The sequence below is a fragment of the Anabrus simplex genome, chromosome 2 (genome assembly GCF_040414725.1).
Source record: "Anabrus simplex isolate iqAnaSimp1 chromosome 2, ASM4041472v1, whole genome shotgun sequence".
In the NCBI taxonomy this organism is placed as follows: Eukaryota; Metazoa; Arthropoda; class Insecta; order Orthoptera; family Tettigoniidae; genus Anabrus; species Anabrus simplex.
The window spans coordinates 51,614,715-51,630,688 of NC_090266.1; the positions used below are offsets into that span (position 1 = coordinate 51,614,715).

General features: G+C 38.8%; 1 protein-coding gene across 1 annotated transcript in view; it reads left to right on the plus strand.

The window, feature by feature from the left end:
• Window positions 1-15,974, plus strand: part of LOC136864933 (uncharacterized) — a 749,634-nt gene that overhangs the window by 60,904 nt on the left and 672,756 nt on the right. The gene's annotated exons all lie outside the window — the stretch shown is intronic.

Consider the following 15,974-nt stretch of genomic DNA (forward strand, 5'->3'; position numbering starts at 1 on the left):
AATATTATTAGGAGTGTTTCAGAGCTAGTAGTAGTAGGAAGCATAATTGAAGTACCAGTAAACTGCACAAGAATAAACGGGTTTAAAAATTATATCTTCTCCCCCACTCTTACACCCTGATGAAACTCGGCGTAAGCCACTACCTGACGTGTTCCTGGTGTAGAATGCTCCAACGTTCACACATTTTATAAAATAAATTTTCTACACAGGGCACAAAATATTTTGATTCCGTCAGGCGTGTTCCTTGAAGGGGCTAGAAATGTGAAATTTTCCAATTCCTTACATTCACTGGGAGAGCAGTAACTGGACGTGTGTGTACACAACTTCATGTAGTGTCAGCCTTCCGTTCAGTCTCATGTAAGGTGACTCGCTAGCAAGCAACTGTCTGCCAAGTGCTGTTTATTTATAAACTGTCTACAACTCATTAAGATGGAAGTCACTTTAATTAAATGATGTTTATCTTTTGGGGATATTCAAAATTCATAACGTGATAGACTTTCATAAATGTATCATTCATATGTTTCTTTTGATGTTATATATTTGTTGGCGCCCGGCGTTTCGACTATTACCACCAGTCGGCCTAATGGAATTCAGGAAATAATACTAACCGGGCTGTATAAAAACATAAATTCATTATACATACCTGGTTGCTAACTCATCAGCATAGCAATGGTATTCTAGGCAGGTGATGTACACGTATGGTTCGTTCCGATGTACAAGGCTTGTTCAGGAAATAAAGTCGAACTTTGAAAATGCCGCGCAAATGCGTAGTCTTAGGGGTTTCCAGTAAGTGGCTCTGTATAGACCTCGTGCGCATGGATGTTGCTGCGCTCTGGCGGCAAGTTGCTCGAATAGTTCATGTGACTTGCTCTCGTCAGTGAAGTGAAGCAACGCGATTATCAGCCTGCGTTTGTTGAGATACGAAATCAAATTTGAGACGGAAGAAAGTCCTACAAAGAGTAGAACAAATTGGTCTGTGGTTGGATGTAACTATTCCTATACAAATTGTCCTCCTGGAACGAAATTCTTCGTATTCCCAAAAAATAAGCACACATTTGTACCTAACTCTTTTAGACAAAATTGTTCGTCTCGTAGGTGTCTTAGTCAACTTCAGTCCTCCGATCAATAAAACAGACGACTAGTATATTTTAGGTAAAGGCCTAAACTTAAACATGATTATATAATTATTGAATTGCACATGATTACATCGATTTAGTTCACTATTTTTAATTTATTTTTTTACTTCTAACTCAAGTAGAAATTATAGCATGTTTGAAATGTCTGAATAGTGGTAAAATCTATGCTTGAGTATGGTAACAATGTAACACTATGCATAACGCTTGACAATTAGTGGAAGGTAATGTTCGAAATAAAACCTCCGTGCCGTGAGAATAATATTTGAAAGGAATTCTTCTTTTCTGGAGACACCCACTTTCACACTTTTCTTTGGAGAATTTACAAAAAGTCACGGGAGTTGTGGTTCAAAATATACAATGATGCCTGTACCTGGGTGTAATATACGTGAGTTTCCTTAACTTGATATCGCCATCAATGTCAATATACAAATCTGGAACATTACACATGTTCTCATCAATCACGGGCTTTTCCCAACACGAGTAAGGGAACTTAATCTCCAAAAGAGAGGATCAGTCCTGACCTAGCACTATCCCATCCAGGCTACTAGGGTTGCTCTTCGTTTTTTTAACAAACCCAGCTGTGACACGCAAAATTGGGACGATAAACAGAACTCCTGAAGTGACTTCAGCTCATTATCTCTGCCATATCTCACTGCAGGACTGTTTATGTCCTTAGAAAGAAGATGAGTTGGCAGTTTATTAAAATCTCCACTCTGCAGTGTCATGTTCTTGTGAACACTCTGGCTGGCAGATATGTGTAATTGTCTTTGATCGAACCACGCAGAGCCCTAGTCGCAATCGCAATAGCATACGTCTACGATTTTGTGACTTTTACGTTGTCATAATAAAAATTCAGGATGTCACTTTGCAACGTGCACTCATAATAATTGTTTGGCACTATTGATATCTTACCACTTGACAAGTAATTTACTCCATAGCATCTAAACAGTTTATTAACGTTTTGAAGGTCTAATTGCTGTAGACACTGAAGTAAAAGTCTTGTTTCGCTCTGTTCTACAGCCATCATCCACGGTAGCTTCAACAGTCGAATTGGGAACATGCATCATTTTCAAAAATATTTTTTTTTGAAAAGTACACCAATGAAATAGTACGTAAACGTATTACATTGTGGTATGTTGCCTTGTTTTCTACCATTAAAAAAATATTTAATAGTGCCTTTCCGCAAGGCGAGTGAAACGGCCTCTGACGTAAGCGGCGCGCTGTGACGTCACGATCCCGTATCGCATGGAGCTCTACCAGCCGTTGTGCATCAGCCGTTGCTAAAGCCGATTGTTTATTATTCATGATCGCGAATAACTTCAGAATGACAGAAGAAAGGTTCAAAACAGCACAATCAGACAATCTATCATGTGTAGATGTCATCATTCTTGAAAAATAGTGACTTTTGTGGCCGCAGAATTTCGCGGATAAAAAGCAAGTTTGTAAGTGGCATCTTTTATATACGTGCAATGTACTGTAACCCATAGTATTAGGATAACAACTGAACCTGGATAGATATCACATCACTTTCAACATTTCCTTCTAGACTGGTTCCCCTATTAAAGAATAACATTACATTTTCGGGCTTTCAGCATTAGTAAAGTAAGAAATCGGATTTCAGCACTAACATAAACATATAGGTAGCATTATAGTACTAGTCCGCTTCTGTGGTGTAGTGGTTAATGTGTGCCATTCCCGGAGGCCCGGTTTCGATTCCCGGCTCTGCCATGAAAGTTGAAAACAAATAGTACGAGGGCTGGAACGGGGTCTACTCAGCCTCGGGAGGTCAACTGAGTAGAAGGGTTTCGAATCCCACCTCAGCCATCCTCGAAGTGGTTTTTCGTATTTTCCTACTTCTCCTCCAGGCACCTAAGGCCACGGCCGTTTCCTTCCCTCTTCCTTGTCTATCCCTTCCGATCCTCCCATCCTCCAACAAGGCCCCTGTTGAGCATAACAGGTGAGGCCTCCTGGGCGAGGTAATGGCCCTCCTCACCAGCTGCATCACCATACTCAGTCTCACGTTCCAGGACACTGCCCTTGAAGTGGTAGAGGTGAAATCCCTCGCTGAGTCCGAGAGAAAACCAACCCTGAAGGATAAACTGATTAAGAAAGAAAGAAAGAAAGAAAGAAGGAAAGAAAGAAAGATCATAGTACTATAGGGCTATAATCTATCATTCCCAAAAAAATATATATTTATGGTTGGGACAACTGGCCTACTCACTTCCGGGGCCCATGAAAGAGAATTAAATATCTTTGTGGAGGGAAAAAGTTAAACATGATAAAGGTAAATATGACTTCATCTAGTTTTCACAAGTCGGGCTGAGTGGTTCAGACTGTTGAGGTGCTGGCCTTCTGACCCCAACTTGGCAGGTTCGATCCTGGTTCAGTCCGGTGGTAGTTGAAGGTGCTCAAATACGTCAGCCTCGTGTCGGTAGATTTACTGGCACGTAAAATAACTCCTGCAGGACTAAATTCCTGCACATCGGCGTCTCCGAAAATCGTAGAAGTAGCTAGCGGGGCGTGAAGCCAATAACATTAATTACATTTGGCTTTTAACAAGCTGAGCATATCAGGAAAGAAAAGTGTCCTGGTGACATTTTAGTCGTTCAATACAGGAATGTCTTTGGGTGCTGTTACTTTAATTTTTTTTTCTGTTTGCTTTACGTCACACCGTCACATAATGGCGACGATGGGACAGGAAAGGCCTAGGAATGGGAACAAAGCGGCCGTGGCCTTAGGTACAGCCTCAACATTTGCCTGGTGTGAAAATGGGAAACCACGGAAAACCATCTTCAGGGCTGCCGGCAGTGGGGTTCAAAACCCACTATCTCCCGGATGCGAGCTCACAGCTGCGCGCTCCTAACCGCACGGCCAACTCGCGCGGTATTTTTACCCTTCGGTTTATTGACTTGGCTTGTATAACCTAAAACTTAGGTTAAGTTGGATTATATTTTAAACACCTACATCACTATTTTCACCTGTGTGCAATTATGTTATTTATTTCATTAATATTATGATAATTATTATAATTGAGCATTGTTAACTTATAAGACTCCAACAGACAAGCATTGGTTTTGTGTAGAGTTATACATTTGTTAAATTCACGTCGTTTCCTTTCATGATGTACTCGCCTATTCTTTGCTACATTATAGGGTATTTAGATATAGCCTAAATTTCTTTACCAATTAAGCTCTTCAATAAAGACATACATAACTGTCCCATGCCAAGATATATTGGTAGAATTGGAACTGTCAAAATGGTTCATAACCCCTTTGATTTATTATCTTGACATGGATCACCCAAAACACAGGTTAGGTTTGGAGAATACTTTAATAATCAGCATTATTTAATGCACCGTTTATTATTTTCATATTCCAAGATGTAATTGAAGCATTTAAATAAAGCATCATACATTAAAATTTAAAGTTTTACCACTAGAACAGCTGACATGGAAAAGTGATTTGAAAATTCAAACAAATTCATCTTACGTTAAAATTTTCAAAAAAATGAACTGTAGACTTTTCCGATATATCACCAGCATTTCTCCAGCTCGCCAAAATCCATTTCTCCCTAGTTTTAGCGTCTTTGGAACGTTTATAAACAATTTGTTTGGGATGGTATGCGATGTGCTATTGCACATCGGAACTCTACACCATTTATAAGTTTTCTGCCTCACTGTCTGCACAGGATTCATTTTAAGTCTAAAATATACCACTCAGATTATTATCCAATGTATAGACCTCGAATTTAACCATACTAGACACCAACGTAAAGTAGAAATACGCGAAGTGTATCCTGCTTCTCACAGCACACTGCGTGTTATTTCGTCTGCTAATTCAGTCAACCTGTACGATGACGTCAGGCCAATGAGATCGCGTACTTGCGTGACGTGACATTTTCGTAGATTTTTATCATGTTTGGAGTTATTATTTGTACATTCTGATCACATTTTTGAATTCTGCATGCAATTTTGTATCAGATTAGCATATTTTTAATTAAAACCCCGGATCATGCATGTTCCCTATTGGAGATAATTAAGGATTCACCTTCACACTCGGCCTTCAAAATTCTTGTAAAAGCAGTCTATAAATTTAATTTTATCATATAGTTCAGTTTTGCTGAATGTTTCAAATCCCTCACTTTCCAGTACGCTACAAACTAGCCGCTTACTTAATCTGTCCTTGAACATTTCTCCTAAATGTTCACCTTTAGAATATTCTGCGGCAACATTTTTCGGTTTTTCCCATTGTTGCATAAAGGAAATCTTCGAAGAATCTTTCTGTATTAATATAAATGCAAAGCGCAGCAAAATGCTTACAGCATTTGGGAAGGCTTGCTTTGCATTCACACTCGGCTGGCTGAATATTCCTGTTGCAATCGATCTGTTAAATGTTAAAACAAGACTAGCATTAATTAATGAAAAAATAATTTACAACGGCAATGGACACGGAAAATGTGTACTGTATATTAAAGTTATGTTTGAAATTAATAGTCTGTATATACATATGACTTATGGTGCAAAAAGAAAGGTAACTATTACTGTAAGTTTAACTGCATAAGGCGTTTGATTAATGCTAGTTTCCCTCAAACAGAAGCTGGATATTTCTTCTCCCAATCGTTCTTTCACCTGGAACATGTGATTACTGAAATATGACTTATCCCAACGAATATTCTGAAAGTCCACACAAATCTCTATGGACGACGACAGTTCAGCTTTAAATGGCTTCCTTCACTGTCACACTTGATTCTCCCGCACAAGCCACTACACACAGTCGTCACATGAATGTTCTGAGCGAGTTGCCGCTAGGAGCGCCAGCAGGTAAAATTTCGCCATTCGCACGAGGTCTATAACGGTATCCCTCCTAAGTAAGTAGTTATTTGCCACGTAAATCTGGAACGATTAGTTATCATTCAGCAGCTGTTAGTTTGTGAGTATGTAGAGTGGGTGTTGTGACCGTCGAGCAGCTTATCAGTATTCGCTTCTACTTCAAACTGGAGTCGACGTTTACACAGGCATAAAAATCGCTGAGACTGACGAAAGCGTGGTAGGTCTTGAGGCATCTGAGAGAAAATATCAGGAGGAAAAGACCAGACTTATAGAGAAACAACTCCTGGACCCTCCACCATGGTAATGAGGGAGCTCACGAACCGCTTCGTGAATTTTTGATGAACACGAAGACAGTTGTGCTTTTTCATCCTCCTTACGTACCTGGCCTAGCCTCGGCAGAATTTTCTCTATTTTCCAAACTGTATCTCACCCTGAATGGAGGAAAACTTCAGTCATTTGAAGAGACCAAACTGAAATCCCAGGCGGAACTGTGCATGAACCCCCCATTTTTTCTATTCCTCAAACTGTAACTCACCCTGAATTGAGGATAATTTCAGTCATTTGAAGAGACCAAACTGGACTCGCGAGCGGACCTGTGCGCGATCCCCCACCTTCCTAGTCCCTACAAGGACTGCTTCCATGAGTGGAGTGGAAATGGTGTTGGGACCGTAGTATTAATAGCAGAGGGGAAATACAGAGCTAATGAGGCTGCGTGAAAGCCCCCCTGAAGAGTTATTTTCAAAGTCAAATTATTATTTGAAGAGGCCTCATATAGCTTCTGAAAGGAATACTTCGCGTTAAAATTTCCACAGTCTGCAATTCTCAGTACACCCTCTTCGTCCATGTCGCAGTTTTATGTACAGGTTTCTAACGTATCGCATGGTACCTATGGATACTGACTACCTCAGGTCGAGGAGGGGTGTTCCAGTCATCATGATAATGCATAATTCTGTGTATTCAAACCGACAGTGACCTGTAGATAAAAAGCACAAGAAGTTCCAACTGGGAATGAGAACGTGTATTCAGTTTCTTCGTCCTGCTGTATTATGTTCCAATAACCATGTGTCAAGAGGATCCAGCGGACGGACTGTTTGCTGGGATAAAGGATACGATCACTTTCCGATGAGTGTATAGAGTCTGTTTCTATCAGAGGTAAAAAATTAATTGATGTTGACAGTGATTCTAGTTCAAAACTATGTTAAAACATGCAAATCACTTCCTCAATTGAACTAGCCTGATACAAGGCAGCACGTAATGACTTGTTATGGCTGCCTGAGTGATGCAGTTGTTCATGTGCTGGCCTTCTCTGCTCACAAGATTGTGAGCAACTGCAAAATGACCTCAATAATGTTGTGACGTGGACAGTATAAAATTGTAGTCCGACTCGTTGGCTGAATGGTCAGCATACCGGCCTTCGGTTCAGAGGGTCCCGGGTTCGATTCCCGGCCGGGTAGGGAATTTGAACCTTAATTGGTTAATTCCTATGGCTCGGGAGCTGAGTGTCTGTGGCGTATTCAGCATTAGAAATCATCCTAGGTAGGGCCGTCATCTTTACAGACATGCAGGTCGCCTAATAGGCCGTACGAGAAAAAGACCCGCACCAGGCCTCTCCGGAGGCCATACGCCTTTATTATTAGTAGAAAATGGTATGATTATGAACGGTGTTACAAGTCAAGTTATGAGTTTCACTAATAGAAAAAGTCCTCTCAACTTGAATGACTGCGTTGATGGGGGTAAATGTTACTTATGGGGATCACTGTAAGTACCTAGGTGTTAATATAAGGAAAGATCATCACTGGGGTAATCACATAAATGGGATTGTAAATAAAGGATGCAGGTCTCTGCACATGGTTATGAGGGTATTTAGGGGTTGTAATAAGTATGTAAAGGAGAGGGCTAACCCCCAACTAGAGTATGGTTCCAGTGTATGGGACCCTCACCTGGATTACTTGATTCACGACCTGGAAAAATCTAAAGAAAAGCAGGGTACAGATCTCTGCATATGGTTATGAGGGTATTTAATGGTTGTAATAAGGATGTAAAGGAGAGGGCATATAAGTCTCTGGTACGACCCCAACTAGAGTATGGTTCCAGTGTATGGGACCCTCACCCGGATTACTTGAGTCAAGACCTGGAGAAAATCTAAAGAAAAGCAGCTCGATTTATTCTAGATGATTTCCGGCAAAAGAGTAGCGTTACAAAAATGTTGTTAAGTTTGGGCTGGGAAAACTTGGGAGAAAGGAGCCGAGCTGCTTGACTAAGTGGTATGTTCCGAACTGCCAATGGGGAGATGGCGTCGAATGACATTAGCAGACGAATATGTTTGTGTGGTGGTTTAAGAAGTGGGAAAGATCACAGTACCTCTCCAGAAGATGATGCCTCGTTTCTACATTTCTCAACTCTCTGAAAATGAATCGAACAGACCATCAACCTTGAACGTCTTATAATTGTTTCTTTGGAATTGTGATTATATTCTAGTCCGCTTTTATGTATTTTTTATTCTGCTACAGATAGTATCTAAATTTGTGATGAGTCGACGAGTCGAGTTGAGCAGCTCATTGCTAGCAGGTGTTTTATCTCCATTGTGGATAGAAAAATGTAAGCCTTTCAAACAGTAATGTGACATAACAGTTGACAGCTTTGGACTTGTTCGTGGCATCGAAGTAGACGACATCCCATGTGGAACATTTCCACAGCGCATGCCAGTGTGTGTGGCGTCATTGCCATTTTCGCGCGATGGTTCTCGTCTCAACAAGTCCTTGATCTACGCATCCTACCTTCTGCATTCTTCTGTAACACCACACTTCAGAATCTTAATTCGTTTTTGTTGTGCACCAGTTAAAAATCAATATTTCACTTTCGGACATTAGTATGCTCCACATGAAAATATTCAGGAACGTCTTTTCTCCTGAATTCATTTGCCTACATTACATTTGCTTTGCTTTGGATTTGTTTATTTTCATCTTGTACTTTTCTACAAAACGGTGTCCAGATCATTCAGCAACTCCTCCAGATTGTCTGCAAACATAGATAAAGTAACATAGCCATTTGCAAATCCTTGAGTTTCTATTTCTTCTTTCTGAACTGTGATTCCTTTCCCAAATTCCTCTTTCTTCTCTCCTGACGTCTGCTCTATATAAGTATTATGAAGTTAGGAGGACAAACGGCAACCCTGTCCCACTCCTTTCTGTATAATTGCCCGTCATCTGTATCCCTTATTATTATTATTATTATTATTATTATTATTATTATTATTATTATTAACATATGCATCGCATCTGGGAAATAAACCCAATGGCAGTGATCACTTACAGTTGTGTAATAATAAAATAAAATTTAAACATAATTACCTAACAACAACAACATGAAGAATACAATAAACAATTCCATAGAAAGAAAATACAAGAATCACTACTAGTTTAACATTCTAAATCCAGCATGATCATATACAAATTCACACACAACTTACGTATTTCCAGTGCATAACACTACGGCTTACAATACTATAGGTTGAGCTTACTACTAGTTTAACACTGCAACACCGTCATATACAAATTCACACGTACCTTAAGTATTTAAAATATCACACTGTGGCTTACAGTAAATTGAGCGTTCCAATTAGTAACTGTTATCTATGCGTTGTAAAAATTTACACATTACCTTAAAGAACTCAGATGCCTTAATGCTACAATTTGCGGTAGGTTGAGAGTTACATTAAAAGATGACACCATTTATTTATCTTTTATTTATTTATTTATTGGTGACAAAAGATACCATGAGCCTCTGGCTCGTGATAGGGACAATACAGTACATACTTTTCTTAAGGCGGCACAATAATTACATTTCATATTACAATAGCTTTTTCTGTGAAGTGACAAGTTCATTTTTGCATAAATAAGACACACCTTCTTTTTTAAACATGTTAGCATCATAGTTTTTCATAAGTTTATTCAGATATTGCGTGGCTATAATATATTAAATATGGACAATATATTATTGTATTAATTAAAGGAAGTTATATCTGTATAAGAGTAATATCCCTTCAGTTTTTTCTTAAAACGTATAACCGATTTAGAGTTCTTTATAACAGGAGACAACACATTATATTCCCTAAACATTGATGATTCTATGCCTTTCACTCCTTACTTTACTGAATTAGAGTGAGAGGGGTTATATCCTTAATGATCCTCTAGTTTCATATCTATGAATTTCACCAAAATGAGAGAAGTTAACAGTAGACTGGGTTAATTTTCCGTCTAGCTTGTACATAAAGACTGATGATGAAAATGCAATTTCTTTATGGAATGGCAGAATATTTGACTCTGAAAAGAATTCATGTGACGGTTTGAGGAAAGGGAATCCATACATGATTTTGATGGCTCTTTTTTGTAGGATTTCCAAATTATTAATATAATATTTCCTACATCTTCCCCAAATAAAGCTTGTGTACGTTAGATGTTGGTGGATAATTGCATAATATATACACTTCAGTTGTTGATGAGATAAATTACTGTGTCTTAATCTGTGCATTATTCCTATCAAAGTGGTAATTTTGCTGATTACATATAAATTTACACACAATTTTAGTAATAGGTGTATATAACCAATAGTAATCATATTAATCTTTTATAACGTATGAAATGTATTTAACTGCTATAGATACACCGTACAATAAACTCTTTGAGAATATACCAGAGTAATTTCTGAGGGGCAGGAAAGAGCCACATCACCACGTAAAGAACCTTCCAGAAAGGACCGAATAATCGAATCATTCAGCCATGTTTATCGCTTGGTCACATCACTTCCCAATACTGAACCACTGGCATTTGCTTGGGCTACTCCTCTCCACTCGAGAATGAGTCGAGCTTACGCACTCCTTCAAGTGTTAAAAATCTTTGCCACCGATCACGGATGAACCGATAAATGAATATCAAAAAAGAAGAGCAGCTTCACGAAGCAGAAGAACTGTCCGGTTGGCGAATCACAGGCGTTTTCACTTAGTTAGTCAGAAGACCCGCGGGCAGTTTTCACATCAGCAACTTCTTTTTCCTTTACCCATTCTCGTATGAGTGGTTATTGTACATCGTAGAGGAGAAGCAAAAGTTCAGGCGGAGTTGGTTATGGTGAGTTTATTGCACGAGGCTGTGTCGATCAAGTGTGTGTGGATGTCTTGAGTACCTTCGCGATGTATTACTGAAAATGTTCTCAAGGGACTCATCCTCCTCTTCCAATCATCCCGTTGTTAGCATGTATGTGGGGAATACTAGCTGACTATACGGAATAGAATAGAACAACATACAACTGTATGAAAGGAATCTTTGTCGTCAAATTACATAACATTTATAGTTGATTTAAGTCAGGCTTACATTAAAAAATATGAAACACTTGTACACAAAAGTGAATTTAAATTTCACCATACGTCAATAAAGGAGGGTATGGTCCACAGTTCTACTGAATTATGTTGACAATACAACGAAGTTAATGATTAAAAATAACTTGTGAGGCTACTTTTTTATGGCAATGCACAAACTTGCCTCTTCATGATCAGTCAATATTTTAAGGTTTGTTCAGAACCCACTTATTTTCGTATTTTTTTAGTTAACATAATAATTCGAACTTTCCAGGCGGTCAGCACGTGATAAAGCCCAAAATGAGTATTTAATTTAACAGTTCAAGGACAAATAATCGTTCGATAGACTAAGAAATAAGGGCAGATTGTTTAAGTAACTTACGAAATTTTACAAGCTCCTGGAAGGCAAAGTTATACATTGGGAGATGTACACATCAACGTCAGCTTAAGGGGAAGGAGATTGCATGTTTTGATTGTCAAATATCCATTTTAGGCTGTCAGATATTCATTCTTATATTGACTACTGAATAAACTAACTCATCAGATTATTTACTATTTACTTCGTACAACATATTTGTCCACTTCTTTGTACTACTTGTCTTTGAAGGTTTTATTGGTATTCCCCATAGCTACTGGAAAACTATAATTTAATTATGCCATTTTTGGTATATTTTCTGCATTTTCCTTAGTCTAACATGAGGTGTGTCTATGCTATATTTCTTGCATTTTATTATTGATTTGTTAAGAATAAAGCCATCATTTTCACTGTCGACTTAGTTAGATGAAACAAAAACTTTTCAGTCTGTCAAGCACACAGCAAATTCAATATAAATTATAACACTATAAACATACCTGTGAAAATACACTCTATTATACAGAGAATAATAATATAATAATGTATTTTTACGGGTATGATGATATAAAATGGCAACATTTTTAGCTACATAGGGGAAACAAGATGATGAAAAGGCGTACGTTTCATCATTAAGAGCCATTTAAAACAGAATATACAGGAAATAGGAGGAATTTCAGAGAGGATCATGGTATTAGCCCTAATAATAAAAAACATCACAATCACAATAATCCAGGTATACGCACCCACCACCCACAGAGGCAAGCACAGGAGAAGAGATCGAAGACTTCTACACGCTCCTAGAAGACACACTAACCGACTACAAAGTACACAGATCATTCGTAATTGGTGACTTCAACAGCAAAGTCGGGAAAAGGAATACGTAGGCGAAGAACCCATGGGACTATATGGATATGGAACAAGAAATGAAAGAGGAGACAGACTCATACAGTTTGCACTAGGACAAAGATTGAAAATTGTAAAAACCTTTTACAAGAAACACCCGGAAAGTAAATGGACGTGGATCGCTCCGAATGGAAAAAACAAAAATGAAATAGACTACACCTTAGCCTATAATCTAGAAGTGGAGAAACACATCCAAGTAATCAATGGTTTAAAATTCGATATCGACCACAGAATGGTCCGACTGAAAATGGGAATAAAGAAGGAAAAGAGGCACTATTTCAACAAGACGACCCCAAACCCCGAAAGTACAGATCGAACAGAATACACAAAAGGACTACAACACAACCTCCAAGAGCTCAATCAAGAAACAGATCTGAAGGCACAATAATATTATACAGAGCTCGTAAACTGCATATCCCTCTCAGTCAAGCAATCCTCGATACCGAGAAACAGTAGAAGAAATAGAATATAACTAAATGATAGCACCAAAAGACAGATCGAAGAAGGAGAACGTTTGAAACCACAAGCCAAAGAAAACAAACGCAAAAAGCTGGAATAAAAAGTCAATAAACAAACGAAAAGGGAAATCCGAAAAGACATCAGAGACCACAACACGGAAGTAGTCAAGGAAATCATGGAAAACACAAAATCAATAAAGAAGATTCGGAAGGAATTAAATACGGACAAACATTGGATACCTGGAGTGAAAGACAGCAATGGTAAAAGACAAGCCACGAGAGAACAGATAACGACACAAGCGACAGAATTCTACAGGAAATTATAGATACACATGTAACTCCAAAAATGACACACTGTGTCACAAGACTCTAAAAGAGGACATTGAGGAAGAAATACCACCCATTCTACCCAGTGAAGTAAGAGCAGCCATAAGGGAAGCAAAGAATGCAAAATCCCCAGGGCAAGATGGAATCTACCATGAATTCCTAAAATGGGGTGAAGAAGACATAACTCCATTCATCACAACGCTATTCAACAAGATACTCGAATCAGAAGACATACCAAGGGAGTGGAAACAAAAGCATCATCCTACTTCAGAAACAAAGCATCATCATACTTCTGCACAAAAAAGGAGCCAAAGGAGGTATAAATAACTGCAGACCGATCAATCTAATTATAAATCTTTACAAACACTTCATGAAGATCCTAACCAAGAGGGTGACGAAGACACTAGGCGAACAACAACCAGTGACACAAGCAGGATTTAGAACAAATTACAGTGCATCAGACCACCTACAATCAATGAATCAGCTGATCGAAAGAACACAAGAATTCAGTCTGGATGTCTGTATAGCATTTGTGGACTACAATAAAGCATTCTACTCCGTGGAACAGAAGCACGTTTTAGAAGCACTGAGCAAACAAGGTATCCAGAACAAATGCATCATACTCCTCGATAAACTATATGACGGCAGCGAGGCCAGCATAAAAACAGAAATAGAAGGAAAGAACATCAAGATAGGAAGAGGAGTTAAGCAAGGTGACCCTCTCTCACCAAAATTATGCACGTGCTTACTGGAGAATCAGTTCAGAAAACTAGATTGGGAAAACAAATACGCCATTAAAATAGCAAGACTAACGCACTTACGGTTTTCAGACGACATGGTATTGGTGGCAGAGTCGGCAACGGAGCTAGAACAAATGATAATAGAATTAGACAACACCAGCAAAGAAGCGGGCCTGACAATGAACCCAAGAAAAACAAAGTTGATGACCAATGCATTGGAAACCCCAATTAGCGTAAATGGAGAAATACTGGAATACGTAGAGGAATTCATACACATTGGCCAGAACGTATCATACTCAAACTGTTCAGAGAAAGAGGTCAAACGGCGAATAGGACAGGCATGGAAGTGGTTCTGGTATCTAAAGTCCATACTGAAACTCACCCTTAAGGTTGATGTCCTAGAACAATGTGTGATACCGGTCCTACTATATTGATGACAAACCTGGGCACTAACACTAAAATAAAGGCAACTGATCCAGATATGCCAGCGTAAAATGGGAAAAATAATACTCCAGGTCTCGTTGAAATACACGAATCCGAACGAAGATATGCGAAGGAGAACCGGTATGAAATACGCTCTGACGACAGCCGATCAGCTAAAATGGAAATGGGGAGGACACTTAGCGAGACTGGGCCAAAATCGATGGACTCACAAAATGACTATGTGGGATCCCAGAGAAGTAAGACGGAACGTGGGAAGGCAAAGAACTAGATGGGCAGACTGGTTTGCGAGATGGGGAGGAAAACAATGGACAACAGCAATGATAAGGCAAGAGTGGAAAGAGCTAGGAAACATTGTGTGCAGAGATCACTAACCTTACTGGATACACATTTGGTTCAAGCCCTGTGATAAGCTAAGTCGATTAAGACACACATTATAGAAATTGTGCTAGCGCGAAATATACAAGAGTGCGCTTCCACAAAGAGGAAAACCTTTCTGATCACTCCGGGATAAAACAGTAAAAGTGCCAAGAATACAAAAAGAGGTTTTTATGAAGTGGTGAACATAAAAGTATCATCCTCGCGCACACTGCTGAAACAAGCCGCGCAGGTGTAAAGTGTGTAAAAGAACGTTCTCGGGATAGGGGCGAAGTATAAAACGCACAATAATACGCCCCCACGAAGAGGACACTGTGATAGTCATCTTCTGATCACTCAGGAAAGTAGCAAGACTTGTTAAACAGATATTAAGACGTTACCATTAAGTAGTGATGTGATAACTCATTACGGAAGACATAGTGAATGAAAGACATACATGTGTAAAGTACGTCATAGAGAATTTCCAACGGAGGATATTCTCAAGAACTTAAAAGAAACGTCTGCAACATTCGGAGGAGAAACTATGGAAGAACGAAGCGTGCAAGGGTACGCTTTCATCAAGAAGGAATCTCAACCCTCCCTGGGGAAAAAAATGTTCAAGTGTCAATAATGTAACAGTGCGTTTTAGCGAATTTTATATCTCAAAAAGCACAGTTTCACGAAACTAGGAAATAATATAATAATGCTCTTCAGGACCTGCTCACCTGATGAGTTAGACTAAGCACTGTACCTGCATTGCAGGAGGCCATAGCCCTTAGGGGATTCTCAAGGCTATTTATTTATTTAATTAATTAATTTATTTATTTATTTATTTATTTATTTATTTATAGTGAAATTGCCGTGTGATTGACAGACTGAAAAGTTTTTGTTACATTTTATTGTTGATGTGGATTAATTTTTAAGTACGGAATGATAAATGTGTTTTGAGTATTTATTAAATGACATGGAGGGTTTTCTTCATTTTTAAGTAGGCAATACCATCTGGATATTGAGTGAAGTGTCATTATTCCCAAGTACTGGAAGATTAGTCTACATATCTGGAATTTCTTTAATGCGCC